The 17,283-nt window shown below is 38.6% G+C and overlaps 1 long non-coding RNA gene across 4 annotated transcripts in view; it reads right to left on the bottom strand.

The window, feature by feature from the left end:
- The window catches only part of LOC309630580, a 107,073-nt gene that overhangs the window by 70,889 nt on the left and 18,901 nt on the right, over nucleotides 1-17,283 (bottom strand). For 2 of the 4 annotated variants that reach the window (XR_014245767.1, XR_014245770.1), the window contains exon 3: nucleotides 120-17,278. This is a non-coding gene — a long non-coding RNA (uncharacterized lncRNA). The remainder of the gene's footprint in view (nucleotides 1-119; nucleotides 17,279-17,283) is intronic. The other 2 variants (XR_014245768.1, XR_014245769.1) reach the window with 2 other exon arrangements.

Genomic DNA, 17,283 nt, shown 5'->3' with positions numbered 1-17,283 from the left:
GCCCTGTTAAACAGCAGGGAGGATACATGTCTTTCTGTGATCCCTGAAGGTCACAGTGAAACACACACTCCATGAGTTTATATAAACACACAACGAGGGGGGCGGGCACTGATGGAGACCCAACCAGTTACCTTACAAGGCTCAGCAACCTGAAGGATGTCGGCGACAAACGGGAAGGGGCAGACTTCTGGGCGAGTGTGACCCTCAGGAGGCAGATTCAGGATGTATTAGCCGTACGTGAGCCATGTCTCAGGCAGGTTAAAGTGACTTGGTTAAGACTGGACCCAGCGTACAGACATAGAAAACAAACTTAGGGTTACCAAAGGGGAAAGGGGGAGGGGGAGGGACAAATTAGGAGTTTGGGATTAACAGATACACACTACTATACACAAAATAGATAAACAACAGGGACCTACTGTATAGCATAGGAAATTATACTCCATGCTTTGTAATAATCTATAAGGGAAAAGAATCTGAAAGAATATGTATATATATATATATCTGTATAACTGAATCACTTTGGTGTACACCTGAAACTAGCATGACATTGTAAATCAACTGTATTTCAATTAAAAGAATTAGACACAGCCCTTAGTCTTTCCAATATACAATATTTTCTCTTAAACAGGTCTTAAAGCAAGGAAAGGGGTGAGGGCATTGGCCTTTCTTGAAGTCCTACTATGTGCAAAGAGCATTCTAGGTGCTGGGCACCCCTGACCTCATTTCATTCCCATCACAACCCCATAAGACACTATTACGGACTCAATTTTACAGACAAAGAAACTGAGTCTCAGAATTTAAGTAACTTACCCTAGGTTATTTGGCTCAGGAAGATATGAAGCCTAGATCTGAGTACAGTTCTGTCTTTTTGAAAGTTTGTGATTTTTGTGGGAATGTAAATTGGTGCAGCCACTGTGGAAAACAATATGGAGGTCTCTCAAAAAAAACTAAAAATAGAACTACTACATGACCCAGCGATTCCGCTCCCGGTTGTATATCCAAAAAACATAAAAAACAAAAACACTAATTTGAAAAGATACATGCACCCCAATGTTCATAACAGCATTATCTACAATGGCCAAGATATGGAAGCAACCTAAGTGTCCATTGACAGATGAATGGATAAAGAAGATGTGGTACATATATACAATGGAATATTACTCAGTCATAAAAAAAAAGAATGAAATTTTGCCATTTACAGCAACATAGATGGACTTGGAGGGTATTATGCTAAGTGAAATAAGTCAGCCAGAGAAAAACAAATACTGCATGAGATCACTTATTCGTGGAATCTAAAAAATAAAACAAACTAGTAAATATAACAAAAGGAAGCAGATTCACAGATAACAGAGAACAAACTAGTGGTTACCAGTGGGGGAGGAGGGAGGGGCAGCATAAGGGTGGGGCAGTGGGAGATACAAATTATGGGTGTAAGACAGGCTCAAGGATATATGTACAACATGGGGAATAGAGCCAATATTTTGTAACAACTGTACATGGAGTATAACCTTTAAAAATTGTATAAAAAATTAAAAATAATAAAAAGTTTGTGATTCCTTAAAACGATGTTGTTGACCATCCTACTATGTTTATTTTTTGTGTTTATCCCATAGTACCTCTCTCCACTTTAAGAAGTGTAATATACATTTTCAGAGCTAGAACCATGTTTGCTAGACCTTGAGGCTGCTTCCTGCCAAGTTATCCAAACAGACATTGAAAAAAAACATTAAAATACATAATTCAAAAAGCAAATGAATGCATGGACACAAGATATTACATAATAGAATTAAATAGGTAATTGAATAAATACCTAAATCAGAGATTGAGCAACTTGGATAATCTAAACTTTTAATTACCTAAACAAATGCATGCTTTTAAGAGATTAGGCAATTATTTTGGCATCAGCTTGTTCACATCACTTAACTAAGTTGATTAACATTTCTAGGAAATATGAAATCATATTGATAATATTAGAAAAATTTGCATTTATCATAAAATCTATCCACAAGGAAATGTTTTTGGCAATATACACTGCTATATCAAAGGTATCTGAATATTCATTTTTCTTAAAACTTAAATTATATTTTCAGTGCCCTGCAGGAAAAAAAATCCTATTGTCAATTATCTTAGAAAGTGAGAAACTGTGTTATGAAGCAAATATTTTACTCCTTATCCCAGTTTACCTTCCATTGTCTTTAAGTGAACTCTTCAGATGCCAGTCACATCCTGGCATGAAAAACAATTTGCCCTTAGAAAAAGGAAATTATAAACTGAGCCCCTACAGACCCCAAAAACACTCTACCCAAGAGCAAACAACCTGAAGCTTATTCCCCATCCGGAAAATTGTTCATTCACATCCCCTCCCATTTCCTCAATACTGTGACCTTATCCCAGCTGGTGAGCTAGCCCCACAATCCATTTAGACTCCACCGCAGAAATAAAATGCACACATACTGTGGCTGTAATTCAATTAATCTTCTCCTTGGGTTTCCTCTGCTCCGTGCCAGGGTCATTTGTAAGGCCATCACTCACTCCAAACTGTTGCACCTGTGATTCTATGGAAACACCCCCTTCCTCCCTCCCCATCTCTATCCTCCCAGGCACCCGTGCCCTAATCACCTTTTTCTCAGGCACAAAAGCTTTCCTCTGCAAACGAGGAAGGCTAGAATTCCCCCAAGCATTGGCAAGGAAATATTTAAATGTAATCAGAGGATCTCCCTTTGTTTTATTTTTTTTTTCCTGGGGAAATTAATCTCTCTAAGGTATTCGATGTATTCTTTTGCTCTTCCGTGAGGCCACATCATCACACAGTGCCCGAGTGGTCACAGCTTGCAAAGGCTAAATATTTTCTTCTCTTTTCGCTGCGGACACAGATGATACGTGCCTGCTTCCCTCAAGCATTTCTAATTGAATACTTTGCTTCATGTAAACTGTTTTAAACTTGGCTGTGAGAAATGTGTGCTTGCGCACCCTACTCCTCCCCCAGCTAGACTGTGGATGCAGTATCCCCCGCAGCTGCTGCCCCCCGACAGCCGCCCCTCCCAGCCCGCGGTTCCCTTGCCTCCAACAAGCTTGAGAAACTTCTCAGCTCACTTCTCCCAAAACACTGCGCGTCTCGGGACCTTGCAATTTCACGGAGTTCCTAGTAGAAAACCTCAACTCGGTTATGTATTTTTATAAGGTTGGAGGTCAAACTGGCCTTCAGTTTCTGCTCTACCACTTTGGAGCTATGTGAGCTTAGACAAATTGCTTGGCATTTCTGAATTTCGGGTTCATTATTTATAAAGTGGGGGGGATAACGTCCACGACATGGGGTTGCTGTGAGCATTAAATGGGATAATGGATGGATATGAGGTGTCTGACATAATACCTGGCCCATACTCTGCACTTAATGGATGTGACAGCCCTCCTTCCCATATTGTGACTTAATTACTGGGTGTCCTCAAATTGTGATTAGATAGAGCAGGCAAAGACGCAGACAGATCTGACCCCATCACTCTCAAAACAACAAGAAGCAGACAGACCTGAGGGTTCTGGGGGTCAAAGCTCTGGGACCGGGGGTCCTCAGGCTTCAGCCAGCATTGCAATCACCAGGAGAGCTATGGAAACACGGGCCACCGGGCCCCTGCTCCGGACCCTCGGATTCAGAAGGCCTGGGCGGGCCTTTGAGAATCTGCATTTACAAGAAGTTCCCTGTGTTGCTGCTACTGGCTTAGGGACCGTATTTTGAGACCCATCGCTTTACAGGATGTGACAATAAGCAGTTTGGGGGAAATAACTGACGTGATGGGATAAACAAATATCTCATGTTGGAAAGAATCAACGTTTTGGAGATTCGAGGAAGCCTTGCCAAAGGAGATCCCCTGCTTCACAACAGTGCCTGGATTACCGAGGCAGAGCTCCCCGAGTGAAACACACTCTCCCAGCCCCAGCAGAGAGACACTAGTTTTTCGTTTTTTTTTTTTTTTGGGGGGGGGGGGTGGGGGGGGTGCTGGTGGTTGGTGGGCGGGGTGTTGTTTTTCAGATGAGCATTGTTTATTTCCTCTTCCCTGCATATTTTGGCCATTAGGGCCAAGGTTAAAGTTTACCATTAATCCTGCAAAGTGCTCTATACTCTACTTTGATCATAAACAGAGGCTGACGACCATCACCTCCGACAACCTAGTGTGGCAGTGATGGTGGTGGGACCCCAGGCAGGCCTCCCAGCTACCCAGGTGCTGGGAGAGAGCAGGGAAGCAGCGGGTGGGATCCCTGGGACAGCAGCTTTGGGGCTTCTACGGACTCTCAATTTAATCTGGGATTCTGTAAGGCAAATGCGACCATTTCCACTTTAAAAATGGAATGGAACAAAAAGATGCATGCACCCCAGTGTTTATAGCAGCACTATTTACAGTAGATAGCCAAGACGTGAAAGTAAGCTAAACGTCCATCGACAGAGGAATGGATAAAGAAGATGTGGTACATATAGACAGTGGAATGTTAGCCATAAAAAAGAATGAAATAATGCCATTTGCAGCAACATGGATGGACCTAGAGATTGTCATACTAAGTGAAGTAAGTCAGACAAAGACTTATAAGTGATATGATATCACTTATATGTGGGATCTAAAAAAATGATACAAATGAACTTATCTACAAAATGGAAGTAGAGTCACAGATATAGAAAACAAACATGGTTACCGGGGGGAAGGGGGGAGGGATAAATTGCGAGATTGGGATTGACATACACACTACTATATATAAAATAGATAATCAACAAGGACCTACTGTATAGCACAGGGAACTCTACTCAGTACTCTGTAATAACCTATATGGGAAAAGAATCTAAAAAAGAGTGGATATAAGTATATGTATAACTGATTCACTTTGCTGTACAGCAGAAACTATCACAACATTGTACATCAACTATACTCCAATAAAAAAATTTTTAAATAAAAATAAATAAATAAAATGGAATAGAAATTAAAGCTCAGACAGCATAAGTCACCTCCCCATTCCCCCCCATTATTAAGTGATATAACCTGGTTTTTTCAGGTTTGACTCCCAAGGTTTTATTTCCACTTTGCCATTTCAGTAGCTTTTCTGTAAGATGAAGGGGACTGAATTCTGACTCTGATTCCTTCTGGCCGGTTCATTCTGTGATTTACCAGCTTTCCTCTTCCAAATTTACAGTAAAAATGTTTTAAAAGTCCATACATTCCCAACACAGCAACATAAAGAGTGTCACCCTTTTAAACTATCAAACATCAACTCAGAGTGTTTAATAACAACAGAATTTTTCCCACCTGTGCTTGGTCTTAAGCCTCTATCCTTCCCTCAGGTTGCTGAGACTGAACCAAAGGAACTTTTTGCCTCTAGGTTAGTTAATGACCTCTAAGGAAATTATGTGGGTTGTAAGTGGAGTTGTCAGATTTAGCAAGTAAAAGTACAAGACACCCAGTTAAATTTGGATTTCAGATGAATCACAAATAATTTCTAAGTATGTGTTTACCTCCATGCGGTATGTGGAAGACAGTCATACTGGAAAATTCTTCTTTATCTGAAATTCAAGTTTAGCTGAGCATCCTGTATTTTATCTGCAACCTGCCATAAAGGCTTCCTCATTAGGCTCTGTATTGTCAGAAGACAACATGTGAGATAAAAACAGGGGATGGAGGGAAGCCCCTTCCCCCTCTGAGGGCTGCTCCTTCCTTCTGCACGTCCCATGTGGTCAGGAGACATGTTAACTTCAGCTCCAACACAGGTTTATAAATCATCACTCGCTTCCTGTCCGTTAACATTGTCAACCAGCAGAGACAACTTGTGACCTATTATCCTCCAGTCAAGCCCTTGCTTAGAGGTGCATCAGGAATGTTAGCTCGCTAAGTAAATTTGTACATTTTAATACAGACTCGCTCTTCCCTAAGTCAAATCCTAACCGCCCCCAACTGTTACTACTTTTTTTTTTTTACCCATAGATGCCCTGAGTTATTTTCCTCTTTCACTACATCATTATCAAATGACCAAAGTTTCCAATTTTTATCATTTTCCTCATCAGCAGCAATAAAGCAAAGATGTTAAAACACCTAAAACCATCAGATAACGCATAAAGTCAGTTCCAACCAGGAGATCTGCTCTCAGGAACGGGGTTGAGTGCTGAGGATATACAGATGAATAAAATACCTGCCAGGGACTGAATAGCCCCCCTCCTCATTCATATGTTGAAGCCCTAACCTCCAATGTGATTGGATTTAGTATTTGGGAGATAATTAGATGCAGGTAATTCCCAATGAGGTAAATCTTCATGATGGGATTAGCGCCCTTTTTAGAAAAGACACCAGAGAGCTTGCTCTGACTCTCCTTCTCTCTTGCTACTGAGCCGAGCAACAAGGCAGCTGTCTACAAACCAGAAAGAGAGCCCTCACCAGAACCTGGATCTCCAGCCTCCAGACCTGTGAGCAAACACACTTCTGTTATTTAATCCACCCAGTCGGTAGTATTTTGTTGTGGCCACCTGAGCTACCTAATGCAATATCCTTTTGTGAACCCCTTTAAAATATGTAGGAAATTTAAAATGATTTGGAAAGTATCCATCAGTCCTCTTGTTGGTCCCTGATGCCCATTCAATGCACAGTTATACTTTTCTTGGAATTTCCTCCCCCTTCCAGAAAAGCAGATCCTGGAAACCATCTTAAGTGGCTTCTTTGTGTCCCCAGCAGCTTGGCCATGACTAGTTGGACTGGGTGCACTCCTGATGTAAGTGGCATCGATCTGATCTCCACACCTGGAAATTTGGGGGTTGAAACTGAGAAACAGCAACTCAGCCTCTGAATGTGGTCAGAGCTAGGATGTGGAAACTAGAGTGCTGGGGGAGGAATTCATGCCCTCACTGTGCTAGAAACACAGAAAAGGTCAGTTACAGAGAAAAGGTGGAAGCAGACAGAAAGAAGAGAGGGTTGCTATTTTTTTTTTTTTTACTCATCCATCCATTCAAGATACATTTGTTAAGTGCCTGCCACAGGTCAGACACAGCTCTAGACTCTAGGAACAGAGCAGTGACGAGACAGCTGCTGCCCAAGGCTAACAATAAATAGATAGAAGGAAGGAAGGAAGGAAGGAAAGAAGGGATGGAGGGAGGGAAGGAGGAAGGAAGAGAGGAAGAAAGGAAAGAAGGAAGGGAGGCAGGGAAGGAGGAAGGAAGGATGGAGTGAGGGAAGGAGGGAAGGAAGGAAGGAAAGAAAGAAGGGATGGAGGGAGGGAAAGGGAGGAAGGAAAGAAAGGATGGATGGAGGGAAGGAGGGAGGGAAGGAAGAAAGGAAGGAAGAAGGAAAGAATATGATATGTCAGATAACTGCTAAAAAGAAAAAGAAAAATCAAACAGAAATAAGAAGCTCTAGAAAGGTGTAGGAAAATTTCCAATAGAGTGGTCAGGAAGACCACTCGCTGAGAACAAGATGTTTCAGAAGAGACCTGAGAATGAAGCAGTGAATGCCTTAAGGGGAGATAATTTGGCACTTTGGAGGTATTCTGAACTCAACTAGCTGAGATGGCCAGCTTCATCATTTAAAGTCTAAAGTACCTCTGCAAACACCTTGCAGTAGGACAGCCATCTCCTTTGCCTTTGGCAAGTATTCAGCAAAAACCCACTGTGTGTCTACTGTGTGAAGTCAAAACAGGCAGCTAGATGGAGTGGATGTAACACAGTGACCTGGAGTGCTGACATCAAGGACAAGAAGAGGCAGAGAGACACATGGCAGAAGGAAGGGCTTTGGGTACTCAGTGCTGGGCACCAGGTCACAGCCCCCTACAGATCATACAGAATCCGTGTCCCAGTCCAGAACTATGCAGGACATGAGAAAAAGGGCTGCCACCACTCAAGCCTGCCCATTAGAGAAGCAATATCCTGGGGGAAATGTCAACGTTCAGTTAAAAGATAGAAGTGGTCCAGAACCAAGGTCAGCAGAAGACACCATCTTGAAAGACCTTGTATGAATGGGTAGCTGAGAATGTTTCATGCTGCTAATGATCTAAAGATAAAATATATTTTGTGCTCTGCTTTATTTAAATAAAGATGCATTAAAAGAAAGCCTGCCTCTATTTGTAGATCAGACTATAATTCAACCTAAAATACGTTTTTATGATGTTATGAAGTCAAAATAATTTGCATAAGCAGCAAGTAACATTTCCTTTGGATGAAAAAATAACGGATGGCAAACTTGAGTCTTCATGGGTTAATAAGCGAGTTACTGAGAGCAGAGAAGAGGGGGTGATAATACAGTAAATGAAAGCAAATAATGAGAAAGAGCGAATCATTTAGACAAGAGTGGAGGGGCGAGCCTGAAATTGAGGTACTAGGGCAGCTGCCAGCAGCTGGGCAGCCGGTCATGACTGCAGATGCTAAAGACGGAACAGTTCCCTTTCCTCTGGGTGTCTTCCAGTCTCAGGAGCCACCACAAGCAAGTGATGCATCTGAATTATTATGCAGCATGCAGTATTTTCAATCATTTCAGGCTTCATTAGGTTACAGTATCACATAAGTCATATAATGCTGTGCTTGGGAGAAGTGGTTCATATTTGTTCCTTTTCTAGGAGTTAAAATATGGATTTCTCCCCATTTCTTTTAAATATGTAAATATCAAAGCTCAGATGACTTCACTTTATCCAATATATCAACATAAACCTTGGGCATAACTATCACTATATCACAGTGAGGTCAATATGAACCAATGGTGTAATCCCTCCAATCATGTTTTGCTCCAAATAATCTCGGGTTTAGGATGGAGTTGGGGGATGGGGGAAGGTTGCGGCACAGAATGAAAGGAGAGGACATTATTGGAATGAAGGAAAAATCAAGACTGGAGATGGCAGAATTGGGGGGAGGGAAGAATAGAGACCACCATCGTACAAGAGTGTGACAGCAACATGGCCTGGCCGATGCAGGCAGCTCCACCCGCCTCTTGTCAGAATGACCCACTGCAGGTGTTGTTACACCTGAGGATTTCAAAATGTCTCTCACATTCGTATAGTTAGTTTTCCTACTTTTTCTTCCCTAAATGACCTTCCCTGTTGTGCACTCACAACCACTATCCCTCAAGATGCAGCTCAATCAACAACCCCCTAGAATTCTTGGATCATTTTCCTCCCTCCCCCGAAATGTAGAACTGACCACCCCCTCTGCTGTGCCAGTACACAGTCTTAACAAAACACCAGTTATATTTTACTAAACTCAGATGTCAATTCTCTTGCTACCAGATGGAAAGCTCCCTGAAGGCAGGAATGGTGTCATTCTCATTATGACATACTTAGCAAGATCTATCAACTAAAAGACAAACGATTCAGTTATAGTCAGTCTTAATTCTCATGAAATCAACTGGTATCTTTTAGATAATTCTCTGATCAATAGAGAATTCAAGCTAAAACCCACGATGCCTTCTTTTCAAGCCAACAAACTGAGCTTTAACCTCCAAATGATCCCGAGCAGAATACATCTGGAAATATGCTGCTAAAAAGCCAGATTCCAGCTACAGGAGGTCACCCTGGGCCTCTTCAGCCCTTTCTGGAAGAACAGCAGTAAAGCAAAGAATGTTCAACTTGTCAGTTACTTACACTTAAAAGACTGGAGGAGGGACTCTGTGTGGTCAGAGAGCGAGCCCCTAGCTTTTCCGAGAGGAAATTCATTTCAAATCTTTATCTCCTTAATTCTAATTCCGTTGTATCCACTAACTATTGGGTATTTCCATGTGGAAGCTCTGTAGTTACTTCAAACACAGCTGTTCCAAATTCAAGCCCATCATTGCCTCATTTAATCATCTCCTTCTACCAATAACCTCCACTTCTTGGACCACCTGGCTCAGATACTGGGATCACTGTTAATTTTCTCTTCTCCTTCACACTAGTCTCACACACTATCATGTTGATCTTGCATTTGCGTGAGGCATTAGAGTTTTTTAAACTGGCATATAAATTGCCTCATTTAATCCTTACAGTAAACCTGTTAGAAATAAGGAAAATGAAAATTGGAAAAATTGATCAATATCACTAAGTTAGTAACAATGGCGTATCTGAGGTTCAAAACTTGCCTTCTGACTCCAAACTCAAGTCTCACGTGCAAGCACTAATAAGGCTATTTCATTCTCTTTGAAATGCCGATCTCTCCCGTAGACTCCTACTGCTATGCACCTACATTGGTGCTGGCTCTCAGATCCTCAAGCCTGGATCTCAACATGTCTCCATGCATCAAAATTCACTCATCTCCATCCATCCTCTTAATGGTAATGCCAAACTAATATGCCTCAAACACTGCATTTGTCATATCCATAACCATACAAAAGGTTTCAGCAGAATCCTATTGCCCTGAGAATAGGCTCCAAGGGAGAGCAGTGTTTGGAAATGGTACGAGGTAGGGAGAGGCACTCCCATATGCTTCTGGTGGTAATGGAGATGGGTATGACCTTTCTGGGAGAAATTTGGAAATATCCATTAACATTCAAAATATGAATACCCTATTCCTTAGCAAGTTTACTTTAAAGATTTATCTTATGGAAAACTTGCTTAAGAATACAAATATATATTACAATTCATGATTGTTGCAGAATGGTTTTTTTATGTAAAAGAAATTTTTAAATTAATTTTTATTGGAATATAGTTGACTTACAATGTTGTGTTAGTTTCTGCTGTAGAGCAAAGTGAATTAGATATACATATACATATATCCACTCTTTTTTAGATTCTATTCCCATATCAGAATTGTTTTTAACAGTTAAAAATTAGCAATGTAAATTTCCATCAACGGTGAAGTCATTATTTAAATAAGGTTTCATCTATACAATGGAATACAATGTAGTTACTTAAAAGACTGTTATAGATCTACACGCATCTACATGACAACATGGTCTATATAAAGTGAAGTAGGCAATAAGGGAAGTGTATTATGACCCATGCCCTTGTGTTAAAAATACATGTATGTGTGTCTGAATAAGATATATGTATTATGGTTATATTCATGTACATAATATTCATTAAACTAGAAATCAATAACAGAAAGATATCTGGAAAAAACCCAAATTTTTGCAAAATAAAGAACACACTTCTAAATAACCCATATGTCAAAAAGAATATCTCAAGAGAAATAAAAATATTTTAAACCGAATGAAAATTAAAATGCAATACATGAAAATACGTAGTTTTGCAGCTAAAGCAGAGATTAGAGAGAATTTTATAACATCGAATACATATGTTTTTAAAAAAAGGTCTCAAATCAGTAACTAATCTTCTCCCTTAAGAAGCTAGAGAGAAAGCAAATTAAGAACAAGGAAATCAGACGGAAGAAAATAATAAAGAAACAGAAATCAATAAAATTGAAAAAAGGAAAACAATACAGGTCAAGGAAACCAGAAGTTGATTATTTGAAAAGATTAATAAAATTGATAAACCTCTAGACAGACTGACAAAGAAAAACCAGAGAAGACCCAAATTACCAAACCAGGAATGAAAGAGAGGACATCACTACAGACCTTGAGACATTCAAAGGTTAATAAGGGAATACTACCAAAAACTTTATGCCCATAAATTCAACAACTTAAATGAAAAGGATCAATTCTTTGAAAGTCAAAAACCACCAAAATCACTCAAGGAGAAATAGATCATCTGAATATTCTTATATCTATTTAAGAACTTCAATTTGTAGTTTAAAGCTTTCCAAAAAAAGAAATTTCTAAGTCCAGATAATTTCATTGGTGAATTGTACCAAACATTTAATGAGATAATAGTAACAATTCTGCATAACATCTTCCAGTAAAAGGAAGACTTCCCAACTCAGTTTATAAAGCCATCATTACCCTGATACCAAAACCAGACCAAAGAATTATTTTTAAAAAGTATAGATTAATGTCCCTCATGAACATACAGGCAAAATAGTCAACAGAATGTTATCAGTCAAAACAAGCAATATGTAAAAAGAATGATAAATATCAACTAAGCAAGTTTTTCCCAGGAATACAAGGCTGCTTCAACATTAAAAATTAATATCCATGTAATTCATATTAGTCAAGAAAAAAGGCATATGATCATCTCAATAGATGTGGAAAAAAGCATTTGAAATCAATATCCATCCATTATAAAAACTCTCAGCAAACTGGGAATAGAAGAGAATTTTCAAAACTTGATAAACGGAATCTACAAAAATCTACAGTTAACATTATGCTTAGTCACAAAATACTGAATATCCCCCCAAGATAGAGAACAAGACAAGAGTGTCCTTCCTCACAACTCCTATTGAATCTAGTACTAGCAGTGCTAGTCAGTGCAATAAGGGGAAAAAAAAAAAAAGGAATAAAACATTGAGATGCTAAAGGATAAAATAAGACTGTTTCTATTAGCAGACAACATGACTGTCTATAAAAAAAAAAATTTCCAAATAACCTACAAAACCTATTAGGATTAATGAGAGTTTATCTAAATCATAAGGTCACTATACAAAAAGAATTTGCATTTCTATATAATGGCAATGAATAATTACAATTCAAATTTATTTTTTAAAGTGTCATGTATAACATCACCAAAAAGCAAAATGGAAAAACAACACTAAGATATAAATCTAATAAAATATGTACAGAATCTATATGCTGAATACTATAAAATACTGATAAAATAAATCAAAGTAGACCTAAAAAAATGGAGTCCTAAAAATCTGTTCATGGACTGAAATACTCAGTATTATAATATTGTATTGAAATATTATATAATACTGTAATATTATACAGTAACGTAATTATATTATAATGCATTGCATTATATTGCAAGTGAGTTGTAATTTTATTATAATTACAAAATATTATAATATTGTACAATATTGTTTCATAATGTTGGACTGTATTGTAAAGATAATATTGTGGAGACGCAAAATTAATCTATCAATTCATTACAGTCTCAATCAAAATCCATGCAAGATGGGTTTGTTTTTGGTTTTTCTTTTTCTTTTTCTTTTTTTTTTTCTGGGGCAGTGGGGTGTAGAGATTGGCAAGTTGATTTTAAAATGTTTATGGAAAGAGAAAGGAACCAGAAGAGTCAAAACAATTTGGAGAAAGAACAAAGTTGAGGACTCACACTGCTCAATTTCAAGACTTATAAAGTGTCAAAAAAGAAACAACAGGCCCCAAATGGAGTCTCTTGTGCTCAGCCCCACATCAGCAAACCAAGACTTAACACCTAACCTAACTGCAGTTTCAGCCTCTCCTGGGGATGTGACCTTTAACCAATCAGTCTGGAATTAGCTGTTCAGCACTATCGAGGTAATCTGCCTGATAGACCCTATCTTTCCCCAAAGGAAGGTGACCTTGCCTGAAACACTCTTTGCTAGAATAACTTCCTTGCCCCACCTTGTACTGCCTAGAAAAGTCTTCCATTTTGTACAGCTCCTCAGGGCTTCTTTCTATTTGCTGGGTGGGATCCTGCATGATTCATGAATCTTTGAATAAAGCCAATTAGATCTTCAAATTTACTCAGTTGAATTTTTTTAACAAAAGTGACAGTAATAAAGACAATATGGTAACAGTGAAAAGATAGACTCAGCAATCAGTAGAACAGAAGTCCAGAAATAGATCCACACAGATATAATCAACTGTTTTTGAAATTAAAAAGTTATAAAATACACTTAGAATCTGCACTTAGTTTTACCTTAATATTCATTGGATTTCTGTACCAGCACAATTGTCATATTGATACATACAGTTGTTCTGAGGAAAGCTTGTTTGATTTGGTAACAGGATTTTTCTATATATTCTTCCTGAAACATAAAGGAAATATTTCCATTTCAAGGGAATTGGTAAAATGGCCAGATTCAGAGAGAATGATACAGATTCTCTCCTAGAAACCTCCAGCACCTCAGAAGAGTAGATAAAACCTTGGGAAATCTTTCAAGAGTTTCCTAAAATTAGACTTGTTGAATGGCATACATGTTTTGGATATGGATTATTTGTGTTTCTTCTCAAAGGGTTTTTTATTCATTACATTAGGGAATTGAGGACAAGCTTCTTTTTTTTTTTTTTTGAGAAGTTACACTGTACCTTTACAATATAGCTTTCAACAACATCATTGGTGAGATTTTATAATTTTGATAAATGCATGGAAGTCTCAACGTGCTTGATAAAGGTCCTTACAAGACAATATAATGGAATTATTAACATATTACAATGTCTATCTTGTACTTATGGGCATGTATGAGTACTATTGCAAATATTTTGGTATTCTGGGCACCTTTAGTGGAATCCTCAGCATATTCTGTAATTCCCAGGCTTCAATTTCCTGTGAATGTTCAAGATCATCTAGCAGCGATGATGTGAATGAAACACTATGACAGACAGTTAATAAAAATTATGCTAATGACTTTGCAGAGCACAGTCTCTCTGGGTGGTCTTTTGGTCTTTATTCTTATAGAACCTTTAGCTCACTGTCGTAAACATTTAAATCAGTTGCTATTGTAACTCTACAAAACCTGCACAAGAATTGGCATCTCTGAGCTGGTCTGTAGGTATTCTGGAGCATGGTTTTCTGGTATTGAGCTGTCCCTGTTACACCATGAAGTGTAATGTATGAAATGACCAGGGGCTTCCCTGGTGGCGCAGTGGATAAGAATCCGCCTGTCAGTGCAGGGGACACGGGTTCGAGCCCTGGTGCGGGAAGATCCCACATGCCACGGAGCAACTAAGCCCGTGCGCCACAACTACTGAGCCTGCGTTCTAGAGCCCAAGAGGCACAACTACTGAGCCCACACGCCTAGAGCCTGTGCTCCGCTACACGAGAAGCCACCTCAATGAGAAGCCCGCGCACCGCAGCAAAGAGGAGCCCCCGCTCGCCGCAACTAGAGAAAGCCTGCGCTCAGCAACGAAGACCCAACACAGCCAAAAAATGAGTAAATTAAAATTTAAAAAATATTAAAAAAAAAAAAATGACCAGTGTTTCTATTAAGTTACTCTCTTAATTACTCTCCCAGGTATTGGTGAGGGTCCCTAACCAAATCTCTCTCTGACTCTTCAAAATTTTATATTTGTTTCAGGGAAAAGATGAGCTTGGAAAATTTCAATTTCACATTCACATTTTAATGATCAGGCAAAGTAGCATTTTTTAAAAATCTACAAAATTAGAAATGCCTATGCCTTATAAGTAGCAATATTCTCATAAGGCTCTTAGTAGTGATTATGAGATATTTGCAATGAGAGGTGATGCTGGAACTATTTATAATTATAAATTTATAAAATATTATAATTATGGAATTTTAATTTCAATTATATCTTAAATATTTTAATGCCTTAGCTTTGAGGGTTCCACACAAGTAAGTATCACAAAGTACTTCTTTTCAGTGATTACTGTTTTATCTCCTTTGGAGAGAAGATCTACAAATTAATCTAGAAAACAGGATTAAGCAGAATCACTATAACCACACACAACCCAAGCATTTTAAGCACAGAGTATCAGCAGTTTCAGAGTAGAGATTTTATTCAATAGTTGGTTACATTTTTATTAAAGAATTTATACTTTCCATTTTCTTCAGATTTCCTTTGATCAGGATCCCATTCTTAATGCCAGAATACCTACTGGGATAGAGAAATGTAGATTTTGAGGAACAAACATGAGATAACTGTCCTTGTTTAGATGAAAAACACATCAGGGCTAATCACATCTTAAAATCTTCAAGTCTACAAGGTAGCAACTCAGAGGAACAATTCACTAACAACATCATTGTTTCCAACATGTGTAACAATGATTCTTGAGACAATGAGAATCTTAGAGGAAACAGTAGTCACTAACTTTGTCAAGGTAGGTCATACCCCATGCTGTCATGTCTCCTGGAATATTTACCTAAATTCAAACCCAGAAGCTGTCCAGCAAAAGGGAGAAAGTCTGGCTTTGTAGATGCAGATGAGGATTGGCATTTACTTATGTTCAGAAAATAAACTCCCATCATGTCATACTGGGCAGGACTTTCCCATAAATTCAACTCTAATTGTATTCAACCCACAAGTCAACTTTGTTTCATTTTCCACGTTTTTGTTTTTCATCTAAGTTAGAGCCTCTGTTCCCTGGGGTGTGGCAACCTCAGTGGTCTTACCATCTCAAAATGCACCCCCCACCCCGGATCCCCTTAGCTTCAGCAAGCACCTTGAACCCTTTCTCCAATGATTGGTCTTCAACAAATACATAACGCACGCTAAGGAGACCTTTTCCTTCTAATTTTTAAATCCACATTTATTTGAAGAAGTTTATATATGCCTGTTTACCCTCAAATCACCAAGAGAATTGATAGTGGCAGTGATTTGATCACCAAGAAAGCTTTGTAAGCCATTGATACATTTTCAGAAAACTTTTAAAGACATTTTTAATAGAGGAAATTGGGTTTCTTTTGACTGTAGATAATGTGAAACTTCAAATCTCAGCTCATCTGCATCTACGTGATTGAAACAACCTCTAAACTCGGAGACAAGCATTTATTTAACCCACAAGGCAATTTCTTTCATCCATATTTTCTAATCAAATTTTAAAATGTTTCACAGAGATACGGTGGAAATACTATTTCCAGAGCAGCCCAATTTAGACATATGCAGACCTACAATACTCCTTCAGTGTGTATTTTTTTTTATTGAAGTATAGTTGATTTACAGTGTTGTGCTAGTTTCAGGTGCCCAGCAAAGCGATCCAGATATATATAGAGAGATATATATAGATATATAAAATATTCTTTTCCAGTGAGTATTTTAAATGTAGAAAAATCTGACCTCTGAACTACCAGTTCCAGTGAGAATTGTGAGATACAAAACACCAATCTCTGGTCTTTAAAATATAATTTTGGGTGAACTCAGTACTTAGGAAATATGAGTGAATTAATGGAATTAACTCAAATGTATAAAGACGGTTGAAGACACCTTAATTAGAAATCACACATGCGTCAGGTTCTCTATTTCTGAACTTTCTTAAAGAATCTACTGTTTTACCAGAGCTGAGATGTTCTCCTTTTAATATAACAGCAAAATAACAATTCAGTATGTTCCTAGAGTAAAAACCAGGATTGTGCTGATACCATATTTACAACCACTGCTCCCCCGTGTTATTCTTTTATCTCTTCCTCTGCTAGAGTCTTTCATCAGTCAGTCAGCGAAGGTCAGACTCACCTCGATGGCTAAGCACCCCAGTCTTCTTTCCATTCCATTTGGAGGCAAGAAATCTGAATCTTTACCGTGCTGACCTTATTGTTTTAGAAACTATTGATTGTGGCTATCAAGTCCCAACAGTTCACTGGCGTCAGTCTCTGGA

The sequence above is a fragment of the Balaenoptera borealis genome (genome assembly GCF_965194805.1).
Source record: "Balaenoptera borealis genome assembly, chromosome: 1".
Taxonomy (NCBI): Eukaryota; Metazoa; Chordata; class Mammalia; order Artiodactyla; family Balaenopteridae; genus Balaenoptera; species Balaenoptera borealis.
This window is presented reverse-complemented; position numbering and strand designations above follow the sequence as displayed.